Genomic DNA, 25,915 nt, shown 5'->3' with positions numbered 1-25,915 from the left:
AACAAAACAAAAGCAAGGACAGACAGTGAATGACACAGTGGAATTTCCAGCTCTAATGAGACCCTACCACAATGCATTTATAGATTTACACAAACTAATCTGCATGTCACTGACTCTGCCTGTGACAGCTGCCTCATGTGAACGGAGTTTCTCTTGCCTCAGATGCCTCAAAAACTACCTAAGAAATAGCAGCGGCGATGATCGGAACAGCAACTTGGCCCTGTTGGTCATTAACAGCTGGAGGATCAGGGCACTTGACATCCAGAAGTTCATTGATGCTTTCGCCACCAATCACAACAACAGATGGATTGTGCTTCTCTGAAAACATCAATGGTTACTGCAGTTGATTTTTTTTTAAATTTGGGCCTAGACTAATGCTGATTATTATTATTATTTTGTAGTGGATACCCCATAGTCGTTATGTTTCCTGCAAATCCTAAAATATTGCATTTACTGCTATTAAACCTACTGGTTTTGCTTAGACTTCCAAGTGGTGATTCTGCTGATTTTTGTTTTAAATTCAGTAGCCGAATTAATTGAGGTATTGCATGGTCAGAGTACAATTTGTCCAACTCCTGGTAAAGCCTTGCATCTGTTCCTTGCCTTATTTAACTTTAATAACGGTTTATCTTCTGGCATTGTCTGTCTATGTAATGCGATTAGCAGTGGACACTGTGGGTTAGTGTTGTGTTTTTCAGTTGAAAAGCACGCATTTGACGCTGATTGCGGGATTGGTGTGTGATTCATGTTGTGCTCTGTTGGTTTGTTTTTTTATGGTCTGTGTTGCCCAGGTTGCCTCTGATGCTGTTGACACTGTCACAGTTCGCTTCTATACTAGATCTATCAATTGCTGTTGCTTGTGAATCAAAAGAGGTATTTATAGTAGGCACATAATGCTTGAAACTGACTTTTGAATGCCACGAGTCTGGCCTTGTGAATACATATTACCATACAGTACATCCCTCAGCACCATCACTGAATAATTCAGCCCCACTGTAGCACCAGCAAGAAAAAATCTCTGGCGCCGCCAGTGCAAGACGGAGATACTTCCAGCTGACAAAATAGTTTAAACACAGTTCATTTATTTTTAGTGATACACGTTTAAATCCAAACAAAATTTTAAAACACATTTAAAACTCACAGAGGTTTTCTATCTTATAAAAGTTTTCCAAATTGCAAGCAATTTCTAAAACACAAATGATTTCCAAAACACAGTTAAAATTCCTATAAGCTAAGAAGACATACCAGCGAGTTGCAGATGAACAAATCGCTCGTTGCAGAAATCAAAGGCAGAGGAATGGATTCTTGTCACCCAATCTTTCTGTCATTCTTCTTGCTGATCCTTGACCATTTCTAACAAACCTGACATCTCTCTAACATTCATACAGCATTTTTTTGCCACTTGGATGACTTCACACACATATGATATTTTTCAGATACCTTTGCACCAGATGATCTAAAAGCTTATGGTGACAGAGTTTGCAAACATCCAAAATTAATGCTGTGAATGTACAGATCTTCCATCTATTGTTAGATCAGCTATCTGATGTGCTAAGTGATAGTATTATTCTGGTCTGCAAATTTCCTTGAACTAAATAATTTAGCCAGTGTTGGCTGGTTTGACACGAGCTCAACTAACACAACCTCATTGAGTTACACTGTATCTCTTAAACAATCATCCTTGTGCCATGGGCCATCAATCTGTACTCTATAGACAGTGCTGTTTGTTTCCAAAGTTGTCCTTTTAACTTCAGACTAATTATTGCTTTCCATTTGCATAAAGAACTGAAGACTGGCTCCCGTTTAGACAAGAAGCTAAACAAAGGATATTAGTTGGAACCACAAACATGAAAAATTCTGCAGATGCTGGAAATCCGAGCAAAACACACAAAATGCAGGAGGAACTCAGTAGGCTAGGCAGCATCTATGGAGAAGAGTAAACAGCTGATGATTCAGGCTTTATCAGATATTAGTTGGATGTTTAACCTGCTCAGAAACAACTTTTTGTTCGCTACAAATGTCAGCTGCTATGTTAGAAAGACGAGCTTGGAAAAAGGTGCCCCCCCCACCCACCAGACAGTGAATATCCATCATAATACCAAACAGTAATATAAGTTTTTCACTTAGGATTGCAGTGTAGATTATTCACTGTTCCTGACCCAAAGATTCAATGGACAAGTAGTCTGGTGTCAAGTGAGAAAATCAGTCCAAGTGCTGATGGGTTCCACCACCATCATCCCCTCAGGCAAAACTAAGATGTGCACTTCCCACATCACATGTGACTGAATGTCCTTGAGTCACAAAGTTGTAGAGCATAGTAGGCTCTTCTGCCCATTGAATCTATGCCAGTCATTAAGCAGCCATTTACACTAATATGACATGAATCTCATTTTTATTCTCCCACTTTTCCATCAACTCTTCTGCCAATTACCTAAACACAAGGGACAATTTACAATGACCAATTAACCTATCAACCTTTGTGTCTTTGGGAATGGCAGGAAACTAAGGCACCAAGGGGAAAGGCTACAGTGGCAGGATGTGCAAATTTTAATCCTGAAACTGGCTCAGCTTGTGCTGAGTGTTGATGTTGGTACCAACCCTCACTTTTTCTCAGTGGGGCTCAAGTGTGTAAAAAGGAGCGTGGGAACTGGGGCTCAAGTGAGTGAATGGTAGCACAGGGGCCAAGACCCTGGGGAGTGGTTTATACCAGATTACTGGAGCTTTATTATAGGCAAATTTATTTAGAAGTATGATTCTGTGCCAATGAGCTATCATTTCATTGGATCCAAGAGAATAACAGCTCATTATGGGAGAAAATTTTTCAATTAGTTGGCTCTTCCTCTATATGTGCTAAACATACGCTGATACAATTTACGGTAGAGCATAGGGCCCACATGTCTAAAGATAAACTAGCTCATTCTTACTCCCATATACATCCTATTTGTGACAGATGTCACTCTGAGGTGGCCTCTTTGACTCATATGTTCTGGTCCTGCCCGCTCTTGGAAAAACTTTGGAAAGATATCTTCGATATCATTTCAACAGTTTCGTGTTTCGATTTACAACCCCATCCTATTACGGCAATTTTTGGTTTGCCAAGGGTGGAACACAGATCTTTATCTTCTTCAGCCTGTCGAATGATCACATTTGTTAAATTAATGGCCAGAAGATCCATTTTATTGAATTGGAAAGAGACCAATCCTTCTACTACATTTCAATGGTTTTCTCAAACTATATCATGTTTAAATTTAGAAAAAATCAGAAGTGTCATTTTTGATCCTTTGGTTAAATTTGAAGAGACTTGGAAGCCATTTATTCAACATTTTCATATGATGTAGTTTGACTTTTCCGAATCCTTTTTATTAACTAAGAATATATGAACAGCGGAGCGGAGTTGACGACATTAACGAATGTATTCGATCTAATATATTGGTTCAGCCCTGTTTTGTTCTGTTTGTTTGTTTTTTTGGGGGGGTTTTCTTTGTGATTTTCTTTTTCTTTTTCTTTTTTTTCTCTTCATGATTAATTATGTCTAGAGTTTGGAAGTTAATTACCCTTGTACTATTTGTAGTTTCTCTTGTATATGTCTATTATCAATAATGTAATTCCAATCACTTTATATCATTATTGTTATTATGTTTATGACTTGAAAACTAATAAAAAGATTAAAAAGGAAAGAGAATAACAGTTCAGTTTATAAAAGGTTAAAATTTAATGCAGTACGTCAGGTGGTGTCAAAATGGTTGTGATGGGAGTGTTGTGGGTGATGCTTGTCGCTCCCACTTTCTGCTTCCATCACTGGCTAGCAGTCTTGCGAAAAGGAGAGCTGAATGTGTAAGTCTCTCCCTGCCAGTACATAGCCTCACGTAGTGCCTCCTAGCTGGCGACGCACAGAAACTGAGCTCCTTCCGGACTCAGGCTGAACTACAGAGGACGGGGAGGAGGTCTGCCCCCTGCACACATAGCACAGAGGCCCACCAGTGTGTATACATGCCCTGTTGCTCGTGAACCAGATACCCAGCCATGGGTAAATAACACCACTGCCTTGTGGGCAGCCTCAGGAGAGATGAAGGCTACAGGAGTAAACCCAGACAGAAAATCTGGAGTGGAGCCCCTAAGGTGGCTGGATGTCATTCAATATCCTTCTGGCAGCTCCTGCAGCCAAGCTGGTGCCAAACGTATTGCTTCATGAGCTTTCCTTTGGACTACATTGGTGAAGCCGAGGGGAGATCTTGATGACCTGGCATCTCAGGATCTCCATCCTTTCTGTCCAGGCTTGTGATAATGATGATTATCACTCATTGTCCTTCGAGACAGACGGATGCCAAACACCTCAGGTGGACCTCACTGCAGCTCTGTAGAGCCGTAGCAAAACTAGCCTACTTTTGTTCCACTCCTTTCAATAAAGATCAATATTCCAGTTACTTCTGATCTAAACAAACTCAATGATGAAGGAAATTCCAAGGCGTTCATTTTGTGGAACTCAAAAATGTAATCTGGAAAGATAAATGATTCTAGAGGATCGACTAAACTACCAAGTGATGGGAAATCATACAGAAACCAAACCACAAATGGACGACTAGTCTTTCCCTAGTTTTCTTGTTTAAGACTTCCGTAAACATTAATGTTGTTGGAAAAATCATGGATTATGATAAGTCAGTTTAACAGAATAAAGGCTGATTTATACTTGTGCATCAAATGTACGTCGTAAGTACTGCGTACCCTACGCCGCAGGGTGACGTGCACCTCCCCAAAAATGTAACTCACGCATCACGGCGATGTAGACTGCAACAACTGTGATTGGTCCGCTTGGTAGTACCGCATTTCCTCCTATGCATTTCCGGTTGCTTTTCTCCGCCATGTCTCTACACTGATGTGAAATAAATGGTTGGAGACAATGAACCAAATCGTCAAATCTACCTGCTGACATCCAAAAATATTTGAAGTGCATCTCCTCCTCCATGTCTCTCATGAAGAAACTCAACACAGTGGCATAGAAACCCCACCGCCAGCTAGTGTTTTGGTGGTGAATTGTAGAGCGACGCAGACACAACTACGCATGCTCACTACGGCACAGGGCTACGCAAAAGTATAAATCAGGCCTACGGCGTAGCCCATAGGCACAAGTATAAATCAGCCTTTAGATCACATGGTTGAGTGGTGCTGCAAGAACAACCTCTCACTCAATATCTGTCAAACCTAAGAGCTAATACTTGACTTTAGGAAAGGAAAGGAAGACAAACATGCACTTGTCTACTTTGGGAAATCAGTGGTGCAGACAGTCTGTAGATTTAAATTCCTTATGTTAAAATATTGTATGTTAAATTTTTGTAAGTCCTGGACTCTGTAGATAGAAACAATCATAAGGAAAGTGTGCCGATATCTTTACTTTTTTAGGAGGTTAAGAACGTTTGGCTTATCAAGAACACTAATGAACTTCTACAGATTTTCTGTTGAAAGTATCTTGACTGGTTGTATCATGGCCTAGTGTGGCAATTCAAATATGCAGGAACACTAAAGGCTGCAGAGAATAGTAGACTGCCTAATACATCATGGGTACGTCTCTTCCCACCACTGGAAGTATCTGCAGGAGGCCACACACCTGCGATGCTGTGTCAAGTAAGTTTTTCATGACATCTCTTCTTATGCATTGTGCATTCCTGTGCATTGTCCTGTGGGGGCGTGCCTTATTCTGATTGTTGAAAGCCACTACCGATGTGATTGGTTAGTTTAGAAGGTGCAGCTGCTTTTCCCATTGGATAGATGCCTGGTGTCCAGTTTCAAATATCCTGGGTATATGAAATACCAAGTGGAAGGGGCTTGCTCTCTTCTTCCTTTGTTTAAGACAAGACCATTGGAAAGGAATGCTCTGTGAGCACTTTTAACTAAGTATGTTTCTTGAATATTGAGATTTATAGTGTCTGTAACCAGAGGAACATAAATATTTGGGTGAATTTTTACTGTTTGTAAATAAATGATTAGTATACCTATTCGAAGTCAGTACATTTCCTGTCTCATTTGCCAGACGCACAGACCTGATTCAACATTACATGCATATAATAATAAATTCAACTTCCACTTTTTTTTTAACATGGCAATATGATTTTTCTCAGTGATTTTTACTTGTTGCCATTTCTTTTATTTCCAGATTTTCAAATCTAAACATACATTCCCCAGTAGCTATAATGGAATTTGAATGTGTGTTTTCTGGATTATTAATCCATACCTTTGGAGTCTATAAATTCATTCGGAAGAGCATATTTTCACTGGTGGTGGTTCTACTGAGCAGATGTGGAAATTGAAGCAAATTACCCGCGAAAGCTGTGTTCTGCACCATTGAGCACATTTTCTGTTACAGAGGAGAACAGGGAAAAGGAAAAGTAAATGAAAGGGGGAAAAGCACATTTGTTCAGCATAATGTGCAAATGATATTACCCATTCGATTGCTTAGATTTTCATCTGTAATATGAATCAAATGAAGCTTTCAAAAAAGCTGCAGTTGAAGGGTAATATATGACAGAGTACATATCAAACTAATCCAACTATATTTAGCACTGTAGTCAGTTGTGAAGCTGAATGGGCTCAGGGCTTTGAGTAGTTCTCCTAGTTTTTACATCTTCCTGGAACTGTATTAATGACTCCATGATACTCTAACACCTGCCACTGTGTCTGATGGAGCACTGATGTTGTGCTACAAAGAATAGGATTTTATATAACATCTTTCACTACCTCGAGGCATCCAATAAAGTAAGCTTGAACTGTCAACACAGGTGTACGGTAGAAGCTAAGTTTTTCCAAAGTTGCTGACAATGTATTATGTTGCTACATCTTAAGAATAAAAAAAAGCTGAAGCTTGACTGCTCTGACATTCTTTCTGATCTTAAGCCTCTCCAATCTTCATGTGATTGTACCTTCCTTTGTTTAGAGCTCCACCCATATTGCCTCAGTGTGTCCTTAATGCCTCAGTGTGTCCTTAAAGTCTCAGTGTGTCCTCTTAATTGTTGGTGTGACATTCTCCTTTATCAATAGTGCAAACCCTCCATCTATTGTGCCCCTCTCTATCACATCTAAAACACCAAAACCCAGGAATATTGAGCTGCCAGCCCCTTTGTTTTGCATAGTAGGGGAATTAAGGGTTATGGGGAAAAGGCAGGTAGGTGAAGATGATCTTATTAGATCAACCATGAGCTTATTGAATGGCAGAGCAGGCTCGATGGGACAGATGGCCTACTCCTGCTTCTATTTCCTATTTCTTATGTTCATATTCTTGACCCGCTTGGTTCAAAGTTCAATGTAAATTTATTATCAGAGTACGTACAGTATCTGTCATCATATATTATCCTGAGATTAATTTTCTTGCAGTTATTTACAGTAGAACAAAGAAATACAACAAAATTAATGAAAAACTACACGCAATGAAAGACTGACAAACTTGGGGAGCAGTTAGCAGGGTGTTATTACAGCTTGGAGTGTCAGGGTGGAGTTCAGTCCTGGTATCCTCTGTAAGGAGTCTCTGTATATCCTCTCTGTGGAACATGTGGGTTTTCTCCGGGCCCCGCAGTTTCCTCCCAGAGTCGAAAGGCGTACACGGTAGGTTAATTGGTCTTTGTAATTTGTCCTAAGATTGGGTTAGGGTTAAATTGGGGTTGTCAGGGGTTGCTGGACAGTGCAGATCAAAGCTCATTCTTCTCTGTATCTCTAAATAAAATAGAACAATGAATGTGCAGAAGAAGATAAAGTGTGCAAATAAAAAAGACTAAATAAATAATACTGAGAACACCAGTTGTAGAGTCCTTGACAGTGAGTCCATAGGTTAGTGTTCAGGAGAGCAAAGTTATCCACTCTGGTTCAGGAGCCTGATGGTTGAAAGGTAATAACCATCAACCATTATAACTGAGATTGATAAATTTGGTGTGCAAGGTTTATCAATCTCAGTTTTCAATCAGACTCGAGATACTGGTTCAGAGGGATGTAAGCATGATGAAGCACAGGGAACTAGATCAGAGGATTTTGAGGGACGCAGAATAGAATTTAGAATAATAAAATGGGCAACAATACTGATATGGAGCAGCCATGGGAATCATTTAAAATGGTGTTCGACAGAGACGAGGACGCACAAACAAATGATTTCAAGATTCATAATTGTTTAATGTTATTTCCAGTACACAAGTGTAAAGGAGAATGAAATAATTGTTACTCCAGATCTGATGAAGCACAAAAAAACCCAGAAAAAGATAAGGAATGCAATAATAAAAAATGCAATAAATATAAATTACATAGATTAATTGTATGACTGTAAAATGGTGCTAGACACAGGAGTGTCTGTACATAAGTTGACCCCGAGAGGAAATAATAAAGTTGTGGTGAGTGGTGGTTATGATGGGGTGGTTTAGTGGGTGGAGATGTTGATCAGACTCCCTGCTTGAGGGAAGTAACTGTTTGAATCTGGTAGTCCTGGCATGGGTGCCATGTAGCCTCCTCCCTGATGGAAGTGGGACAAACAGTGCATGAGCAGGATGAGTGGGTTTCTTCATGATATTGCTGGCTTTTCTCTGACACTTTTCTGAATATATGCCTTGTTGGCGGGTAGGCTGGTACTGGTGTTGAGTTGGGCAGTTTTGACCAGCCATTGTAGGGCCTTCATGTCCACTGCAGAGTTGTTTCAGTTCTATGCAATGATGCAGCATATCAGGATGCTCTTTACTCCCCATCTGTAGAAGGATGTGAGTATTAATGTGCATAGTACAGCACTCTTCAGCCTCCACAGAAAGTAGAGGAATTGGTGATCTATCTTGATTGTGCTGAATGTGTTCTGGGACCATGAGAATTTGTGTGAGATGTGCACTTCCAGAAATTGTGAACTGCTCACGGTTTCCACTGCTGTGCCACTGGGGTGTGAATGGTGCAAGTTCTCCTGAAGCTGTTAACCACTTCCTTTGTCTTGTTGACATTTGCTTACTTACCACCAACTCAACCTGCAAATTGATCTTTGGGGAATCCTACATGAGGAAACCCAACACCCTTTGCACTTCGGAGCTTTTGAATTTTCTCCCCCATTCAGAAAACATTCTATGTTTTTATTCTTCCTAAAGATGACCATACACTTCCTGACACTGTATTCCATTTGCCACTACTTCACCCATTCTCCTAATCTGTCTAAGTCCTTCTACAGCCTACTTGCTTCCTCAACACTACCTGCCCCTCCACCTATCTTCGTATCATCATGAGAATTTGGCCACAAAGCCATCGATTCCGTTATCCAAATCATTGACATGAAAAGTAAAGAGAAGCGGTCCCAACACCAACCCCTGCAGAACACCACTAGTCACTGGCAGTCAATTGGAAAAGGCTCCCTTTATTTCCACACTTTGCCTCCTACTAATCATCCAATGCTCTACCTATGCTAGTATCTTGCCTGTAATATCGTGGGTTCTTATCTTGTTATGCAGCCATGATGTGTGGTACCTTATCAAAGACCTTCTGAAAATCCAAGTACACAGCATCCACCAGTTCTCCTTTGTCTATCCTACTTGTTATTTCCTCAAAAGTTACCATGGCTGTACCACAATCGAGAACGCTAACCCTGCCACCCCACACCCACACTTTGGAAAGTCCTGTCACCTGATTGTACTTCTACTCCTAGCGTATAGGCAGAGACAAAAGACCGCAGCAGCAGTGGTGAGGACCAAGAAGATATGGTCAATAGAGGCAGAGGAGCGCTTACAGGACTGCCTTGAATCAGTGGACTGGATGATATTCAGGGATTCACCTTCGACTCTGAATGACTATACCACAACGTTACTGACCTCATCACGACCTGTGTGGATGAGTGTCTGCCTTTGCAAACATGGCGGACATACTCAAACCGAAACCCATGGATGAACCAGGAGATTCATAGTCTGCTGAGGGCTGGAGCTGTGGCATTCAAGACCAGTGATCCAGACTTAATCAAAAAGCCCAGGTACAACCTATGGAAGGTTATTTTAAGGGTAAAAATAAAATTCTGATTGAAGTTAGAGATGGAATTGGATGCACATCATCTCTGGCAGGGTTTACAGGCCATTACTTGCTACAAAGTGGAATCTAATGTCAGGAACGGGTGTGGAGCTTCACTCCATGATGGGCTCAATGCTTTTTATGCACAATTTGAAAGGGAGAATACAGCTACACTTGCTTAGGCAAGGACCTTTAAATGGTCAGTGTCTATGGTCTCAGAGGCCGACATCAGGACAACTTTCAAGAGGGTGAACCCTTGCAGGGCGTCAGGCCTTGATGGTGTACCTGGTATGGTTGTGAAAACCTGTGCCAACCAACTGGCGGGAGTGTTCAAGGACATCTTCAATCTCTCACTGCTGCCAATGGAGGTTCCCACCTGCTTCAAGAGAGTGACAATCATACCAATGCCCAAGAAGAGCAGGATGAGCTGCCTCAAAAACTATCACTGGGTGGCATTCACATATACTATCATGAAGCTTTGAGAGGTTGGCTAGGATTGACTCCTGCCTAAGTAAGGGCCTGGACACGCTGCAGTTTGCCTATTGCCGCAATTGGTCTACAGCAAATGTAATCTCACTGGCTCTCCACTCAGACTTGGATCACCTGGACAATAGTAATACTTGCGTCAAACCAACCTACTTCTTATTGTAATTTAGAGTTTTTAATATTATGTATTGTACAAAGGTGTAGTATGTTGCTGCCACAAAGCAACAACCTTCATAACATATGCCAGTGATATTAAAACCTCATTCTGATTCTGATTCATAACCATCTTAAAACTGAAAAGAGCTGTCATTAGTGTTCTCAAGTTGCTCTCCCACTAACCAGGTCCAGTATAGTCACTCCTCCAGATGGACTACCCACATACTGTTTCGAGAAATACTCTGAAGAAACTGATGAAACTTTGTTCCACCTAAGCCATCTTGCATTCAGGAAATTCTGTTCAACATTAGAAAAGTCAAACTCAGCCATTATGGCACACACTCAATATTTCAGGAACAATGCTTCTTTCTCTCTGCCATCAGATTTCTGAATGGACAATGAAGCCATGAGCATCACCAACACTACCTCAGTAATTTTTACTCTCTTTCTGCACTACTTACTTAACTTATTCTTATTTTTTATATATACATCTCATTCTAATTTACAGTTTTGATACTGTGTATTGCAATGTACTAATGCCGCAAAACAATAAACTACAAAGCACATGCCAGTGATGCTAAACCTGATTCTGGTTATGTTGCTTTACATCTTTCTATAGTTTGTCTACATACAGTATTTGTTCCTCTATCTCCTGCTGACTATTGGGAATCCTATAGTATAAAACTATCAGAGTGATTGCATCTTTCTTATTTTTGAGCTATACCCATATTACCTCAATAGATGAGCCCTCTTGTGCATCCTCTCTGAATGCAGCTCTGACATTTTCTATGATTAGTAATGCAACACCTCAACCTCCTTTACCTCCTTTTCTATCTTGCCTAAAACATCAAAGCCCAAGAATCCTGAGTTGTCCACCATGAACCTCTTGTAACCAAGTCTCTGTAATGGCCACAACATCATCATAATGATCTAAATTCTCAGTTCATCTGTCTTAACCATAATATTCTTTGCATTAAAATAAACACACTTCACCCCATCAATCCCATTACATTCATTAAACTGTCCCTGCCTGTCGTTACTTTCAGACTTGAAGCAAAAAAATATTGAAAACATTTAGTTGTAAAGAAAGGTTATCAGCCGGGCTTTACAATACAAATAAGATCTAACTCCTTGTTTCAGTATTTTCTAGAGTAAACTCTACCCATTGAATTTTCTTCATAAATAAATGCTTTTCAATAGCTGCTTGTTTCATTCGTAGGAAGTCACCTCCTATGTTGCCCATTATTTGCTAACTTATTTGTGGTAATATTGCTTTATGTGAATGAGTTACTCAACCATCCACTCCTCTCTCCAAACAACACACACAAAATGCTGGAGGAACTCAGCAGGCCAAGCAGCATCTATGGAAAAGAGTAAACAGTCCATATTTCAGGCTGAGACCTTTCATCAGGACCTTTAGTGTGTTGTACACCTTGGACTGGAAGCTCATTGTTGAACTTGAACTTACTTCAAATATTACTAGTGAGTTGGTAATACTTAGTGGATTCTGTAAATTAAAAAAAATTGTCTAAATGAGTAAAACACATTCTATACTTTCATTTGTACTACTAGTCAACTTTATTCCTTCTTATATACAGGCAGTCCCCGGGTTATGAACAAGATCCGTTCCTAAGTCTGTCTTTAAGTCGATTTCCTAGGTAAGTTGGAATAGGTACATATGGTTTTTATTTAGCGTCAATTAGTCAAATGTTCCAAATAACAGGAAGAGCTGTTTTAATGATATGGCGAAGTGCTCTCGGATTTAGGGAGCAATACACAAGCAGATGCATTACTCCCAAGCAATAATGTTAGCCTATCCTTCGATGCCTTATGCCCTGATGCACTTTTTTCCTCTTTCGAAATGTAGGTCTTTTCAGGCATTTTTTTCCAAAATAAGCCAGTCTCGTCCACATTTGGTCTGGCAAATAGCCTTCCTCCTCAATAATTTTTTTCAACATTTCAGGAAAATCACTCGCAGCACTTACATCGGCATTCATTGCTTCACCTTGCACTTTAATATTATGTAAATTTTCCCTCACTTTGAAACGATTGTGCCAACCCCTACTTGCAACAAATTCTTCATCACAATCACCTTCGCTTGCTGCATGTGCAGCTTTTAAATCATTGAAAAGGCTTCTGGCCTTTTTTTGCACTAAAGTAAGGCTAGTAGGCATATTACGCTGATTTTGATCGTCTAACCAGATTATCAATAGCCTTTCCATTTCAGTAATTAAACCACTGTGTTGCTTAGTAATAATTGTAGCTTTCATCAAGCAGGGCCTTTCAAATGCTCCATTATTCTCACTTTATCCTTTAAAATTGTTCCGATCGTTGACCAACTGTAGCCTAACGCTTTTCCAATGACCAATGGTGTTTCACCTCTTTCCAATCGCTTTATTATTTCCACTTAATTTTTAATCGTGATCATTTTCCTTTTCTTTGATGCATCACCAGAACTTGCATTGGATTTCCACTTTGGAGGCATGGTTACAAGGGTAAATAAGACAAAAATTTAAGCCAAATACAAAGTTACACACTCAACACAGTGTTAACGGCAACATGATCCGACTTAAAATGGCAGAGGGTGTTCTGCTTCCTTGAACTGACGAACCGCTGAAGCCGTGCAATGTTTTCAAATTTTTAATATAACAGGCTTTATGGCAGTCCGTTCTTAAGTATGAGTTGTCTGTAAATTGGACGTTCGTAACCTGGGGACTGCCTGTATCCTCTTCGTCTCCAAGTGTGTACTATCTCCTTCTCTGAAACTGCTTTTCTGCCATTGCAATATGGCGTCTTACACTTGCTGTATGGACCTTTGTAATCCGGAAAACTTCTTTCAGTGACAAGTTAATATGCTCTCTTATGTCTTATCATGTTCTTCACCTCCAGCGCATTCTTCTAGTTATTGTGATAAAGAAACAAAGTTTTTGCTGTTAAACATTCTATTAGAACCATTGGCTGGTGTATGAAAAAGGTTTACCATTTTTGATTCAGAACCATTACTGCAAATTTTATGTAATTCATGGCTGGAAAAACAGATTTTTTACATCATTTATACTGGTTAAGAGGCTCATTGGCAGCTTGAGAAGTGTGAAAGGAACATCATTAGAGGTACTCGCTGATTGACCAGTTTTCCATCCTTTCTGTTAATGAAACATGATTGTACAAAATTGACCATAGCAAAATTGCTCCTGCCTGCCATTTTGATTAGTCGCCTTTGAACACTACTGAAAAAATACAGTTGTTCATGTAGAAAAGGAAACTGCCCTGCATTTAAGGTTACTCTGGTTTCTCTTCCCAAAACAAAACAAAAAAAAAGTATTTTCAATATGTCTTGAATATTTGTGTTAGGCTTAAAAGACTGAATTGCAATTCAAATTTGAAGGCACTAAACAACATTGTCTCCCAAATAGTCACTGACCTCATTTCCGCTGTAGATCTTCCAAGTTTATGATCCCCAAATAGCACACAATTGTCTTCTAACTTGTCACAATTTGTGTTTGTTTTTTAAATTTATCTATCAGTCTATTTATTTACTTGTTTTTGTTTTTATTTTTATTTTAGTGGTTTAAAAGCAGACCTACTGTTCCATCCAATGGACTTACTTCCTGATTTTGACACTATTCTTTCTCCCAGGGAATGCAGGGACACAGAGCATGCAGAGGCTGGTAGGATTTTATTTGATTGACGTCATGGTCAGCTCAGACATCTTTGGTCAAAGGACTTGTTCCTGTGCTGTACTGTTCCATGTTAACTTTCTTTCCATTCTTCCTTCCAGATCCTTCTTTAAAGAGAACAATACTGTACACAATACTCAACTGCTGAATCGCTGATTCAAAAAAGACAAATCGTGGAAGTGTTTGTTTCATGATAAACCCTCAGTGGTGTTCCGATGTGGCAGTTTTGTCATACTTAAGTTCCACTGACCTGGAGCACCTAGCAATCAAGTGCTGACTGTTCTATTTACCTAGGGAGTTCTCCTCCAGGATCGTGACCACAGTTCACATACCACCAGTGGCCGACTAGAATCAAACACTTGAGATACTGCACGATGTTGTGCCAAACAAGGAACAGTCCACCCCGACACAATTCAAATCTTAGTCAAGGAGTTCAGTCAGGCTTGTTTGAAGAAATCCCTACCTAATAACCATCAGCATATAACCTAGAGCATCAGAGATCCCGGCGCACTAGACCATTGCTATACTAAGAGAAGGAATGCCTACCGTTCTGTGCCCAGACCGCATTTTGGGAAATTTGATCAGTTGACTGTCCTTCTCCAACCTGCAGGCAGGCAGAAGCTAAGTAGCAAGGCTCTGGAGATTAGGACAACAAAGAGGTGGTTACAGGAGGCAGAGGCGTGGCTATGGGATTGCTTCGAGTTGATGGGCTGGGCTGTGTTCAAGGACTCATCTGTGGACCTGAATGAATACACCATGGTTGTCACAGACTTTATAAAAACAGTCGTAGATGAGTGTGTCCCCACAAAATCATTCAGAGTCTTTCCCAACCAGAAGTCTTGGATGAACCATGAAATCCACAATCTGCTGAGAACCATATCAGATGCATTCAAGTTTGGCGACCAAGAAATTTACGAGAGATCCAGGTACAACCTCTGGAGAGCTATTTCACGAGTGAAGTGGCAATTCCAAACTAAACAAAGCACTGAAGGGTGCTCGACAGTTGTGGCAGGACTTGAATGCTATCACCTCTTACAAAGTAAAATCAAGTGACATTGGTGACAACAGGGGATCTCAATGCCTCCTATGCTTGCTTTGATCAAAACATGGAGGAACCATCACAGACTCCCACAGCCCTTGATGACCCTGTGATTTCAGTTTCTAAGGCTGATGAGAGAGCATCCTTCAGGAGGGAGAACCCACAGAAAGCACCCGGCCCAGATGGGCCAACTAGTCGAGTATTAAAGACTTGTGCTGATCATCTGCCTGCAGTATTCACATAGACCTTCCACCTCTCACTTCAGCATTCTGAAGTACTCACCTGCTTCAAGTGGGCTTCAGTTATACCGGTGCCTAAGAAGAATGTGGTAACGTGCCTCAATGACTATCGTCCAGTTGCACTTACATCCACAGTTATGAAGTGTTTTGAGGGGTTAGCGATTAAACATATCAACTCATGGCTGAGAAGCAACTTGATCCACTCCAATCTGCCTATCATTACAACATGTCCACAACAGATGCCATTTCACTGGCTCTTCTCTCAATCCTGAAACATCTGGAGAGCAAAGATGCATACATCAGGATGCTTTTTATCAACTACATATGGCTTTCAATGCTATCAAGCCCTCAAAACTAATTAATAAGGTTAAAGACCTTGACTTCAGTACCTTGTTATGCAATTGGATCCTCGATTTCCTCACATGCAGACCCCAGTCAGTTCGGACTGGCAACAAAATCTCTTTCACAATTTCTGTCAGCACGGATGCACAACAAGACCATAAGACCATAGACACAGGAGCAGAACTAGTCCATCTGGTCTATCGAGTTTGCTCTGCCATTCAATCATGGCTGACCCTTTTTTAAAATTCCCCCCTCAACCCCAGGTCCTGACCCTCTCCATGTAACCTTTGATGCCATGTCTAATCAAGAACCTATCAATCTCTGCCTTAAGTACACCCAATGACCTGGCCTCCACAGCTGCCTGTGGCAACAAATTCCACAAATTCATCACCCTTTAGCTAAAGAAATTTCTCCACCTCTCCGTTTTGAAAGGGCGCCCCTCTATCCTGAGGCTGTGCCCTCTTGTCCTAGACTCTCCCATCATCGGAAGCATCCTTTCCACACCTACTCTGTCTAAGGTCTTTCAATATTCGAAAGGTTTCAATGAGATCCCCCCTCATCCTTCTGAATTCCAGTGAGTACAGACCCAGAGCCATCAAACGTTTCTCATATGATAACGGTTTCATTCCTGGAATCATCGTTGTGAACCTCCTCTGGACTCTCTCCAATGCCAGCACATCTTTTCTAAGATGAGGGATCCAAAACTCTTCACAATACTCAAGGTGAGGCCTCACCAGTGCCTTATAAAGCCTCAGCATCACATCCTTGCTCTTGTATTCTAGACCTCTTGAAATGAATGCTAACATTGCATTTGCCTTCCTCACCACTGACTCAACCTGCAAATTAACCTTTAAGGCTGTATGCTTAGGCCCTGCTCTACTTTCTTTACACTTATGGCTGTGTGGCTGAGTAGAGCTCCAATGCCATATTTCAGTTTGTTCATGACACCACTGTCGAAGGCTGAATCAAAGGAGGTGACAAGTCAGCATATAGGAGGGAGATTGAAAATTTGGCTGAGAGGTGCCTCAACAAAAACCTCTTACTCAATGTCAGCAAGACCAAGGGGCTGACTATTGACTTCAGAACCAGGAAGCTGGAGGTTCATGAGCCAGTCCTGATTGGAGGATCAGAGGTGGAGACCGTCAGCAACTTCAAGTTCCTCTGTGTTATCATTTCAGAAAATCTGTCCTGGGCCCACCAAGGAAAGCATAGCAGTGCCTCTACTTCCTCAGAAATGTGCCAAGTTTCAGCATGACATCTAAAACGTTGAAAAATCTCTATAGATGTGTGGTGGAGAGTATATTGACTGGCTGCATCACAGCCTGGTACGGAAACACCAATGTCCTTGAAATGAAAATCTTACAAAATGTAGTGGCCATTGCCCAGTCCATTTTGTTAAAGCCATTTCCACCATTGAACACATCTACACAGACCGTGGTCGTAGGAAAACAGCCTCCATCATTCGGGACCCCACCACCTGGGTCATGCTCTGTTCTCGCTTTTGCCATCAGGAAGAAGGTGCAAGAGCCTTGGGACTTACTACCACCAGGTTCAGGAACAGTTATTACCCCTCAACCATCAGGCTCTTCGACCAAAGGGGATAATTTCACTCATCTTCAATTGCCCCATCACTGAAATGTTCCCACAACCTGTGGACTCCCTTTGAAGGACTCTTCAGCTCATGTTTATTACTTATGTATTTATTATTATTATTGTTTTTCTTTTATATTTACACAATTTTTTGCCCTTTGTACATTGGTGGTCCACCATGCTGTACATGGTTGTTTTACTGATTGTATATCGGTTATTAGATTTTCTGAGTATAACCACAAAAAAATGAATCTGAGGTTTGATAAAATTACCTTGAACTTTGAAGAAGTGGTCTCACCAATGTCATAATATAATTAAAGCATACCCAGCCTGCCCACCCCGTCTGATTTTTGTATTCAGTTTCCCTATTAATAAACAATAACATTGTTGGTTTTCCTAATTACAAGCTGTACAGACATTCTATCATTTTTCAAATCATGAACTATATTAGATACTTCCGTATCTCAACAATCTCTGTTTATTTATATAAAATAGATTACTGGTCACCACTTGGTGATGAATGGGTTCTGCTTTCATAGGTATCCATGGGTCAATTATATCTGCAATTTGGAAAACACATAAAAAATGATTGATATAGTAACCATACCTACACAGTACGGTCATGATTACCATCAAAAGCTCAAAAGGCTGATGGGAAAAGACAGAAAGAGATAGGGAGGAAATTTCTTCTGCCATTCATAGGAACATGCTCATATATAAAACATTTAAGTTGAGTAATATTACAGGAGCTTGTTTGTATATAAAGATGTCCATGAGTTGTGTCTACAAGCCTATGGACTCCCATAGCTTTCTTCACTGCACCTCATCTTCCTATAAGCATCCCATTTTAATCTCTCAGTTTTCCTGGTTCTGTTGTATCTAGCCCAATGAACTCTCTTTCCACATCAGTGCTTTGAGATAGTCTATTGAGGAAGATGGGGGTGAGGAATCACTCCCCCCAACAAGCAATCAAGTCCTTGTCAAATGCAGCAGAAGAAAGCAGCAATTGGATTTGGATTAAAAGGAAAGACAATAACTGGGCTGCAAGATGAAGACAGGAGGGTATGGAACCGAGGGGGTGTATCTGGGACGCCAGGTAGCACAGTTGAGCCCTCTGGAGACGTCGTGGGCTTATCAACGAGACGTCAAAGAAGGAGGGTGCCCACCTGATGACCCCGATGATGTACCTACCCTCCCTCCTTGTCACCACTCCAAGCCCACTGCCAACATCGAGAGTGCTGACTTACCATCGGGACTGAAACATCAAGTCCTAGTAGCCCCACTCTACTTCTTCCCACATGTGTCTTTCTCTCTCACGTATTTGACGGGGGTCTCAACAACAACTATTCAATTTCCCTGCCCTCAGTTCTCAGATCTCTCCTCCCACCCAAAGCTAGAATAAAGCTTGCCTTCCATCCATTTACCTCCACGTTCAATGGATCACCTTCTGTAACATATTACGTACCCTGTAACTGGGTTGCCAAACCATCAGAAATGGATCACTCAGTTGGAATCTGGATTACTAGAGCTAAGAAAGTTTTATTAAAGGAACAAGCAACACAGTACTCTAATCAAAAGGATAATAAATGCAACAGTTCAGCAATGATAAACACACATGTACACAGAATTAGGATAACAGGATCAATCAAGCTCTATCGTCGTCTAGGGGTAAATGACCAGTTTCAAAGTGACGCAAAGTTCAGTTCAATTGAATTCAGTTCAGTTCGCAGTAATCACTGCCGTGGGAGATGGACAGTGGGGGGGGAGGAGAGAGAGAGAGCAAAACGAATGAATATTCAAGCGGCTTCCACACAGACCTTCGATATTCTTCGCCGTCAGCTTTCGGGCGAGCCCTTTGTGATGTCTTCTGAGGTCACCGACCGTGACCCCTCCGTTTCCAGATATGATTGCTTCTCTGCGGTGAACCTGGCACCCAGGCAAGGGCGGACACACACACCAGGTTCCCGCCAATCGTGCCGTTCCACCCTGTGCGTCTATGGCTTGGTCCCGCGACCAGCCCTCCAAAACTTCCCACCAACTTGTGGGAGACACACCGCTTCCAGGGTCTCGTTACCACGGGGTGTCGTGTGTGTGTTGCCTTAGCGAACCTGTCCCTTTTTATCCCCCTGCTGGGGTATCGCCTGTCCATCACCTCAAACAGTTCAGGGTTCAAAGGGGGAGCCAATCTTGACAGCTCTCCTTCCATTAAACTCCCCCGTCCCTTCATTAACATCTCCAAATGCTGCTCCATTGTTTTCTTTATCTCTCTTTCTCCTGAAGACAGGTGGCAGACCAACTGCTGATCCCACTGATGCCAGCACAGGACAGCTAACATCTTAATCTATGTGTATTCTTGTCACAAACAGCAGCTACCTTCATGTGACGCCATCACCAGACACATCTTACACTTCTCTCTCCTTTTTTCGTTCTGAAGTGATTGCTTCCTCATTAATTTCCTGGGTCACACCTCCATCACCTCCAATACCTATTCCCTTTCTCATGGCACTACACAGTTCTTTCATCTCTGCTCTTCTCTTCCTGCTATTCAGAGACCCAAATATAACATCCAGACAAAGCAGCAATTCACTTGCACTTCTGCCAATTTAGTATTACTAATTTCCTATAGCTCTGGTGAAAGGTTATTGAGCTGAATATTAACTCTTGTTCCTCTTGCTCAACAAAGCTGCCAAACTTACAAAGTATTTGTAAAATTTTCTGTTTTTGTCTCAGATTTTTGGTATTTGTAATTTACTGCATTTTGTGCAAAGCAGATCTACTCAGCCATCTACAAAAGCCTGGCAAAAAAAGGGATGAATTCTAACCCTTAACTGGCAAATTGGCTAATGGCACCACTCAACCAGCTGTTGGAGGCAGTGGGAAGTTGAGTGCATCAGCTCTATCTGTGAAAAGCCAATTTTCCCAGTGGCTAACCATTTCAATTCCTATCCCCATTCCCATTCTGACATGCGGAGGAGCAACAGCTCATATTCTGTCTAGGTAGCCTCCAACCTGATGGCATGAAGATCAATTTCTCCAACTTCCAGTAATTTTTCCCCCTACCCTTTCCTTCTTCTTTTCCCTACTCTGGCCTCTTACCTCTTCTCCTCACCTGCCTATCTCCTCCCCCTGGTGCCCCTCCTCCTCCCTTTCTCCATGATCCATTCTCCTCTCCTATCAGATTCCTTCTTCTCTAGCCATTTGGCTTTTCCACTTATCACCTTCCAGTTTCTTATTTCATTCCTCCCTCCCCCACCCAGCTGGCTTCACCTATCACCTTCTAGCTTGTCCTTCTTCCCTTCCCCCATCTTCTTATTCTGGCATCTTCCCCTTCCCTTCCAGCCCTGGCCTGAAACATTGGCAATTTATTCATTTCCATGGATGCTGCCTGACTTGCTGAGTTCCTCCAGCATTTTGTGTGTGTTGCTGAGAGTGGGAAGTCCTGTCTATATCAGCCTAGGCCATCCACTAACAGCTCACTTCTTCTGAAAGGAATGAGCACAGCAGGTAATAGTGGCACCCTTAAGTCTTACTGTTTCTTCTAAGGGTAGGAAGAAGCTGACATTAGGCAAAATTTCAGGTATACTCCACCCATACTGACCCACTCCATGAGGTAGAAATATCTTGCTCCTATTTCCAAAGGTCTAGGCACAGCATAAGATGTATGTTCAAATGCTAAGAAGTTTGCAAATTATCAATCCTGCTGGAACCATCAAGTGATGAGACATTTTAATGGCTTGATGCAGGTTTCCAATGAAGATCTGGCACTTGTCCCTGCATTCTTTAGAATGAAGATATTATTGCTGGTGATTGGAGGTTCTTTTAAAAAGTCCTTGTGGAATATTTGGCAAAAGGGCAAGATCTTGTGTCTCCATGTTCCAGGCTACTTTCTAGCAATACCATATATCTTCCTCAGAATGTATACTTCTTCAATGGAATGGTCATTGATTTTTAGCACCAGAGATTTTCTTTTTTTTCCCTAATGTTAAATTTAGAGATAATAAATTTCATTTGGCAATCTTTAGAGCAAGTACTCAATATTATTCCAATTTGGATGCATCATTTACTGAGTTAATGACATAAAATAAAAAAAACAAGCTTCTGCAAATAAACAAATATTTAAATGTCAATTAGCGTACTATTTGTGTGGTGTGAAACAAAGGGCTTCACATTATGCTTCTTTGTCATATCACGAGCAATTATTAGCTGTTGTTATTTAGCCATGTTTTAATCAGATCAAAATTATGTACTAAATGAAGAATAACCAAATTGGCACAGGGGGTGAATGATCGCCTACTTCTCTGAAATGATTGACGTTGCACAATTTTTCCAGTTGGGTGTGAGCTTGAACATCTGCTTAATATGTAGGGACAAAATTCCTCTGCAGTGAACAGATGATGCCAGGTATTGATTATACTTGTAATGTGATTTTCTGCTGTAACTTCATGGAGACCCAAATTAGTAGTCTTCTAATGGGCCGCCTGGGACCTATGTGCATAGGGAAAGAAGCTGTAGCTTTCAATCAATCAAACTGATAAATTATTAGTAAGGAGCCCAGAGTCTGATCCAGAAAGAGTGAGTTAAAATAATTACAACAGTGTCAAATCAGGTATATAAAGAGTAATAATGAGTGGAAAAACCGACATGCACAATTGGGTCAGAATGGAGAAGTAAAAAAAAAGATTAACATGCTATTGTAGGCTGTAAAGTGACAGGAAATGTATGAATTATTTTTTTGTCAAGAACATTCAAAAAAATAGATCAAAAAAAGAAGCTGTGTGAGAAGAAAATGAGTGTGCAGATATTCAGCTGAAGTGGAAGATTTCAGATATTTGACAACCAGTCTCTTAGTAAACCATAAACTTTACTTCCAATAATGAAGGCAGATTGGGGAGAACTCAACTATTTTGCAAATTTTTTGACTAAATATTTTGAAAAAATATCTGATGGAAATCATGAGGCCATACTCAGAGCGACACCCATTTCTTTAACTGATCCTAGTCTGCACCAATGCAATGAAGTACTTGTTAACTTGATCTGATATATTAACTCAAGAACTTAATCTGGGCTTGATCTGGTATATTAACTTGAGGCCTAATTTAGCATAGGAATTATGTTACTGGCTAAATTAACAATCAGAAGAGACTGAACATGGCATTAATAAAAGCGTTTTAGAATTTTGTTGATGTAGCAGGAGGAAGTAAATTTCTTCAAGCTTCTAAAGGGAGCCCTGGATTTCCATTGCTCCAGACTACACTTTTGACCAGAACTGTGTACCACTTTGATCACAACTAATCGAGTGATCTAACTGCTGGGGACTGATTCTTCAGGTCTCTTTTCCTGCCCACCTATCAGGTTGTGTTTTCTGATGCAATTAGCTCCAAAGTTACAATTACTTGGGGGAGGGGGGAGGGTGGAATGGAATCCCCCACCACACTAAACCATCACAAGTTGAAATTGAGACCAATAGATTAGATAGATACTGAGCTAATTCATGAAGAGCATAATACATTTTGTTTCTTCTGTATTTCACTCTGCACATTTTCTGTCCAGTGACGTAGACTCCAAATCATGAAGACGTAAAATAATCAGCAATAAATCTAGTATGGAATTCAATCAAACCTCCTCACTGAGCAATTGGAGCTTTAGTATCACTGGCATATGTCATGAAGTGATTTGTTATGCGGCAGCAGTATGTTGCAATAAATAATAATAAAATAACTATATTACAATAAGTATATAAAAATAAATAAGTAGTGCTAAAAGGGAACAAAACGAAGCTAGTGAGGTCATGTCCATGAGCTCATTGTCCATTCAGAAAAAATTAGTGAGGTCATGTCCATAAGCTCATTGTCCATTCAGAAAAAACTAGTGAGGTCATGTCCATGAGCTCATTGTCCGTTCAGAAATCCGATGGTGGAGGGGAAGAAGTTGTTTCTGAAACATTAGGTGTGTGCCTTCAGGCTTCTGTACCACCTCCTGATGGTAGCAGTGAGAGGAAGGCACTTCCTAGGTGATAGGTGCCATCGTTTTGAGGCATTGTTCTTTGAAGGTGTTCTTGATGCTGGGGAGGCTAGTGCCCATGATGGAACTGCTGATCTTACAACTTTCTGATCCTCTGCAGTGGCCTCTCCATACCAGACAGTGATACAACCAGGTAGAATGTTCTCCATGGTACATCTGTGGAAATTTGCAAGAGCCTTTGGTGACATACCAAGTTTCCTCAAACTCTGAATGAATTATAGACACACTTGTGCCTTCTTTGTAGTTTCATCAATATGGTGGGCCCAGGAACCTGGAAGTGCTCACCCTTTCAATTGCTGATCCCTTGATGAGGACTGGTGTGTGTTCCCTCACCTTCCCTTTCCTGAAATGCACACTCATTCTTAATGATGTTGAGTTCAAGGGTGTTCTTGCGTCTTCACTCAACCAATGACCTACCTTGCTCCTGTACGCCTCCTTGTCACCATCTGAAATTCTACCAACAATAGTTGTGTCATCAGTAAATTTATAGATGGCATCTGAGCTGTACCTACCAACACCAGGTACGGAGGCCCAAGTTTTGGAGCTTGTTGATTAGAATTGAGGGTATGAGAGTGCTGAATGCTAAAGTATAATCAATAACCAGCAGCGTGAAGTAGGTGGTGCACTTGGCCAGGCGATCCAAGGCCAAGTGGAGAGCCAGTGAGGTTGCATCTGCTGATGACTTATTGTGGCGATAGGCAAATTGCAATGGATGTGCATCTGATTCCACCTCTAACTTCAACTGGAATTGTTCTTTCACCCTCAAAACAGCCTTCTGTAGGTCGTACCAGGGTGTTTTGTATAGATCTGGATCACTGGTATTGAATGGCACAGATCTAGACCTCAGCAGACAGTTAATAGTCAACACACACAAAATGCAGGAAGAACTCAACAGGCTGGGCAACATCTATGGAAAAGAGTACAGTTAACATCTTGGGCCAAGACCCTTCAGCAGGACTGGGAAAAAAAAGATGAGGGAAAGAGTTAAAAGGTGGGGAGTGGGGCAGGCGGAAGAGAAAAACACAAGGTGGTAAGGGAAACTGGGAAGGGGAGGGGTGAAGTAAAGAGCTGGGAAGTTAATTGGTGAAAGAGATACAGGGCTGGAGAAGGAGGAATCTGATAGGAGAAGACTAAGGCTATGGAAGATAAAAAGGGGGGAGGAACACCAGAGGGAGGTGATGGGCAGCCAAGGAGATAAGGTGAGAGAGGGAAAAGGAGATGGGGAATATTGAAGAGGGGGGAGAACCATTACTGAAGTTTGAGACATCAATGTCCATGCCATTAGTTTGGAGACTACCCAGATGGATATAAAATGTTGTTCCTCCAACCTGAGTGTGGCCTCATCATGACAGTGGAGAAGGCCATGGATAGACATATTGGAATGGGAAGTGGAATTAAAATGGGTGGCCATTGCGAGATCCTGCTTTTTCTGGCAGATGGAGCTCAGGTGCTCAGCGATGTAGTCTCCCAATCTACATCGGGTCTCACCAACATACAGGAGGCCACACCGGAAGCACCGGACACAGTATATGACCCCAGCAGACTCACAGGTGAAGTGTTGCATCAGTTGGAAGGACTGTTTGGGGCCCTGAATGGTTCATCCACGGCTTTTGGTTTGGGTATGTCCAATATGTCCTCAAGGCACACACTCATCTGTACAGGTCTTGATGAAGCTAACCCATGGATTGGTTGAGATGCAAATACCTGAGGAAGGAATGGAAGGAGATGCTGATAATTTAAATGCTGGTAAAAGCATAATATGGAAGTGGGTTTTTGAAGATGATAAACCCTCAATGTTGAATGATTTATTATTTTATTTTTATTTCAAAACATATCAAGGTAACAAGCCTTTCTGGCCCAAAGGGTTTACACTGCCAATTACATCCGCATGACCTACGATCTTGTGAATGAATGAGTCAGGGTTGGTCATGGATGTTGTGCCCTAGCTGTCTGGATACACAAACCTGGGCAGTATGATATGGAGAGCAGACTGTTGCTCATGTAGCAAGCTCTGATGAACCCAATGGAGTAGTAGATATTGCTACTGTTTAGTACCAGCATCGTTGCAGAAGTTGTCAGTCAGCGTTGAATCAATTTAAGACTGCCTTAGGGACTCCAGCTCCAGATTTTTCCCTCGGGGTTTACTCCTGAAGCCTTTCCATGAGCGGGTAAAGCTGTAAGGCAGCAGAGGTTTGAGATCAGAGTTTTCCTTCTCCTAGATGAGCTGCCAACCGTGGTTAATAAGCCCCATCTGCCCAAAGCGATTGGTTGTAAGGCACCAGTAACCCATCTTTGCCCCTTCTCCCATCAGTAGAAATGATTTCATCAGGCTGAGTTTGCTAAGGCACATGTGAAGGCCAGGAACTGGA

The sequence above is a fragment of the Mobula birostris genome, chromosome 17 (assembly GCF_030028105.1).
Source record: "Mobula birostris isolate sMobBir1 chromosome 17, sMobBir1.hap1, whole genome shotgun sequence".
In the NCBI taxonomy this organism is placed as follows: domain Eukaryota; kingdom Metazoa; phylum Chordata; class Chondrichthyes; order Myliobatiformes; family Myliobatidae; genus Mobula; species Mobula birostris.
This window is presented reverse-complemented; position numbering follows the sequence as displayed.